This window comes from Leucopleurus acutus (genome assembly GCF_964270905.1).
Source record: "Leucopleurus acutus genome assembly, chromosome: 18".
NCBI classification, from domain to species: domain Eukaryota; kingdom Metazoa; phylum Chordata; class Mammalia; order Artiodactyla; family Delphinidae; genus Leucopleurus; species Leucopleurus acutus.
In genome coordinates, this window is record NC_139160.1 from 51,152,388 (window position 1) to 51,158,025 (window position 5,638).

Sequence of the window (5,638 nt, forward strand, 5' to 3'; positions counted from 1 at the left end):
CATGTATACTTAAAGAAATAATTATACAAATTTAGTAGTATATAAAGTGCATCATATTTTATATAATATGTATATAATAAATAATATATATGTAATTTTATATAGTACTTGTATAATATATAATATAATGTATAACACATGTACAATATAAATAGTGCTGAGGCTGAGAAAACTGTAGTAGAGTATTTCATTGTATGGCTATACCAAAAACTCTAGCCACAGAAAATTATCATAGAAATTATCATAGATGGAGTTAGAGTTTTTCCATTTTAGGCCTAAACAAACAAAACTTCTATGAACATTCTGATATCTGTATCCTGGTCACATAAGCAGTTTCTCTACAAGTAGAAATTTTGGTCATAGGATAAGCATATCTTCAACTTTTCTAGATAGTCTGCAATTGTTTTCCCAAGTTGGGTGTTAGGTTTTTAACATAGAAAATTAAGATTTACCTCTGTTGCACCATAACCATCATACAAACTTTTCTTCCCCTTTTCTTCCAGTTTATTCATATCACAATTTTATTTGTGTCACAAGACTATTTAAAACAGTCTTCGGTGTTCATATTGACAACATAAATGAACTTATATCCAAGTCATGTACCTATTATGATTATTTTTCTCTGCAAGAAAAAAGTTTGGAGATGAATAATTACGTAATTAATTTTTTTGTTTGCTTACGTTCTATGTAACTATTATCCATTTATCCTTAGATGCTTTCATAGACTTATAAACTCCTGTAAATATAGTCAAACATAAAAGGCAATCTCTCTGTTCTACTTTTTCTTGGAGAGATACTTCCTCTACTCTTCAGCTCCTAACTAGATTAATTGCACTGTAGACAGGTTAAACAGTACTTTTTCCCCCTCAGTCATCTTGGGAATAGTTTTTGAGTCTTTCCTGTGTTGGATTCACCTGTTTCCTGGATTCCTTAATTTCCTTCCTCAGTTGAGCTTAAGCACATTTTGGAAGAATAGCTTTACATTCTACTTTCCCTCAACTTCATCTCTGAAATCCTTTAATTTTATTTTATTTCTCCCATCATATTTTCATTTTCCAGGGGCATTTTTCCCCATCTTTGAATGTCCCTTTTATTTATACAGCATCCAGGTTTTGCTGTTTGTTGTTTATTGCTCTGGGAAGATCAATTACAATTTTGTTGTATTTTTTTCTTGCGCTCCCTGCACTTTTGTTCCCTCAGTCTCTCCCGTTTTTTTTTCTCTTTGTTTCAGGTTCTTTCATTTCAGACATTTTCCTAAAATGTCTGCTGGTCTTTGCCTGCTTGTTCATATTTCAAACTGTGGCGCCAAGGGGCAGATTGGAAATTCTATGTGTGTGGTGGGGCAGAAAACCCATTTCAGTGAGAACCTTCCTCACCCTCAATGTTGATATCTGTAGGTATTCTTTTCCTTGAGTTGAGTTGAGCTGGTTATTTCCCCAGAACAGAATCTTCAGTCTCTTGCCGGGATGTAGAAGGCTGTCATCACTCTTCTGGTGTGTCTAGTGGGGGATAAGGGCTGAAGCTCTCACTGTCTATAAGGCAGGTCTTTGCTTAATCCTTCTGATTCCAGTAAGGGGCCTCCGTCCCTTCCCACCTTCAGCTGTCCTCATTGTGTGCCCAAGTCCACGGATAACAGGCACAACCTCTCTGGGAGATAAGCTACATGTCTTCAGCTGACTTGGAGCAATCACACGTTGTACGGGCTGGAGACGGATGCTTGAGTCTGAGCTCTTAGAATTTTAATAGAATCTTTTGTTTCTCACTTCACTTCCGTCCCTTGTCTTCAAAGACACCTGTTCTTCCAACTCCTGAGCCTCTTCTGGGCTGTGAAACAGGTCGGCTTGCCTCCCTGGCAGCCACTGTGTAGAGAAAAAGCCCAAATCTGACTCTGTTGTCCCTCATCTCTCTGGTTTCCATCTTACACAATATCGTTAACATTTCTAGTCAGCTGCTATCTCCTCTTTCATCTCTGTCTTTGTGGGTTTATACCTTTAAACATTTTTTTCCTGTCATTTTAGAGGAGTTTTGGAAGGAGCATGAGGAAAAAAGCATATATTTTTAATACGCTATCTTTAACCAAATGCTTAATCCTTCTCTGTTGCTAAGGTGACATGCTATATGATATATATATATATAAAATGTGTAATAATGAGTTAATAGGAGATGAGAAAATAGAGACACGTTATCATCATCATCTCTCTCTCTTTCTGTCTCTCTCTCTCTCTCTCACACACACACACACACACATACACACACACACACACACACACACACACACACACACACACGGCTCCAGATGAGTTCTCCGATGTTTCTCAAATTGCCAATTTCAGAGGTTGCTTTGAACATTCTCATTTTACTCTGTTTGACAGCCTACTTCTTTGTTTTTGCATTACCTTCCCATGACTCTGGGGACACCAGGCTTCCTTGTTTCTTACAGTGTCTTCTGAATTTCTCTTCTCTGTTCACTCCTCATGCATTTGTGACTCCCATTATTTTATTCTTTTTTTCTACTTTTTCTGATTCTCCTTGAACATTTCCTCCCTTTAATTAGCATCTCTAAACCACGATACACACATTTTCGTCTTGCATTCCGATAGAGCTCCTACGTTTCTCTGCGGTTGCTCCATAATGGTACCATAAGCTCATTCTACCCCAAACAGACTTCATATCATCCCCACAGTTCTTTTTTTCTCCTCCAATTCAGTTGCTACCTCTTTTTTCCCTTAATGCTGTTTATCTAAGTCAGGGGCTGGCAAATGTTTTCTGCAAAGGCCAGATAGTAAACACTTCAGGCTTTGCGGGCCATGCAGTTTCTGTCACAATTGTGCTGCTGTAGTGAAGGGCAGCTATAGTCAACATGTAAACAAGTCAATGTGGTTGTCTTCCCAAGACTTTATTTACAAAGTTGGCCAGTAGGCTGGCTTTGGCTTGGCCTATAGTATGCTGATCCCTGATCCAGATTAATGGCCATCCAGCCAGAAACCTCATAAGAACTTTACCTTACACATCTATCTGCTTCGTGGGTTACGGTGACTGTGTCTTTCCAGATCTGCCCTTCACCATCTTCACACATTTTCCTCCCTCAGACCCTCATCTCTCTCACCTGTCAGTTGCAGTAGCTGTTTAACCCATCCCCTTACTTTCCATCTCGTAGTCATGCTACACATTGCTTCCAAAGCAGTGTCTTATGAGAACAGAATTTATCCTGTTACGTCTTGTTTAAAATACTCAGTGTTCTTCAAATCTCTACACTGCAGGGCTTCCCCAATTTTAGATGTATAAGAGCTACTTGAAGTCTTTGTTAAAGACTTCTGGGTCCCACCCAGAGGTTCTGATGATATGAATCAGAGTTGAAGGTCAGGAATCTGCATTTTAAACAAACATCCAGATGAGTCTGCAGCATGCAGTCCTCAGACACTTGAGAAACACTGGCCATGGAAAAGGGCAAACCCTTCTGTGTGGAACACAGGCCCTGTGACCTCTCCAGCCCCACCTCTCACAGCCCCTCCTTTAACGTGTTGTGGATCAGCCCTTTTCCTGAACTGGCCGTGCTGGTTCACCCCTTCAGTTTCCCTATTAGATGGTCATTTTGCCAGTAATGTCAGTAACTCCTGGTCTGCTGGGAAAACTTCCTTTAAAGCTCAATTCAAAACTTCCTTTAAGGGGCTTCCCTGGTGACGCAGCGGTTGAGAGTCTGCCTGCCGATGGTAGGGGACGCAGGTTTGCGCCCCGGTCGGAGAGGGTCCCACGTGCCGCGGAGCGGCTGGGCCCGTGAGCCATGGCCGCTGAGCCTGCGCGTCCGGAGCCTGTGCTCTGCAACGGGAGAGGCCGCAACAGTGAGAGGCCCACGTACCGCAAAACAAAACAAAAAAAACTTCCTTTAAGGCCCAATCCCTCTGATGAGTTTCCCTGAACTCTTGATTCTTACTGTGTGTATCTGTATTCTAGTAACTATAACAAATTAATTGCTTTAATTTATTTGTCTCTTGTGATTGTGAGTTGCTGGAGGGCAGGAACTATGTCTTCTGCATTTGAGTATACCTATGTTTTAGAGGGGACAATAAAATTATATAGTAAGTACGCCAAAAATTTGTTGATTCCATGTAAGAATTAGGTTGGGAATATTAATATCTATATTTTATAGATAATTCAATTGGAACTCTAAGATATTAACTGACTTGTTTGAGGTCAACCATATTGATGAAACAATCAAGGATATCATATTGTTTTTTGACTTTTATGCTTTTTCCATTACGCGTGCTGCCTTCCTACCATGATGGAGTTATTCCCTGTGCTTAAGCGAGCCTTGAATCTTGAAAGTGTTCAGTGAGATTTTCTGATTTGGGTATACACATTCGACCAGTTGATTATTATTATTATTATTATTTGCAGTACGCGGGCCTCTCACTGTTGTGGCCTCTCCCGTTGCGGAGCACAGGCTCCGGACGCGCAGGCTCAGCGGCCATGGCTCACGGACCCAGCCGCTCCGCGGCACCTGGGATCCTCCCGGAACGGGGCACGAACCCGTGTCCCCTGCATCGGCAGTCGGACTGTTAACCACTGCGCCACCAGGGAAGCCCAGTTGATGATTTAACGTTGTCACTTCTGAGGCTTACTAACGACTGAAAGCAAGTCAGTCCAGCCAGATACATTGTTCTTCACAAGCTTGGCCTCTGCACTCTTTGGATTTCGGGACATTTCCATCTTAGAGCTGCCACATCTTTTGGTATTCTTCCAAGAATCTACATTGTATTTATTCTGCCTGCATTTACTATAATGAATTATGTGGGCATTATTATTATTATTGTAACTTGACAACTAACAGTTCAAGAGAGAGGGTTCTGCCTGGGTTTTGCTCTCTTGTACTTCTCATATAGCTCCTGAATTCACAACACCTATATCTCAAAATACCCAGCTCAGATTAGGCAGGTGAAATCCAGCAAAGGTGAGGGATGACTCATAGAAACCTCTGAAACACTAGGCTGAGTTTAAGATAATGATATGGGAAAAGAGTAAATGCTAATTCTAGATGATTTTTGTCAGGGAAAGAAAGGGATTATGTGCTAAGAGATACAGACACGTGAACCTCAAGAGCAGTCAGTACACAGTTATTTAGTGGTCACTTCATTTTGCCTTGTATTAAATTTTGTTATCATTTCTATCTCCTGTCAAGTAGGAACCTTTCTTCTTATTAATTTCATCCCATCTTGCACTCAGAGCTTATGAACTGAAATGAGTGATTCCAAAATCTCATTTCAGCCTTTCAACTTTCACCTATGGTACAATAATGATTAAACAATGAAATGCTCCAAAGGCAGGAAACCAGAGATGGAAAGACACAAGGTGCCATTGGAAACAATCAGTCAGATAACCAACCTCAGAAAACTGAATGTGTATATATCTGGTTACTCACCTCAATAAAACAGAACAGAAATTTGGCATTTTAATGTAACAGCTTTCATATTTCCTTGATAATAGTGTGTTTAACATAAATAATGTCCATTTGTAACATTTATATTTCCTTTAAACACTTACTAATAAATTAGTATTAGTTATTGCCTGCACAGTGAAAAACAAGCTGGTCTTTTTTTAAAGCAATTTAAATTTTTATTGATTTTGTTTACATAACATAGAA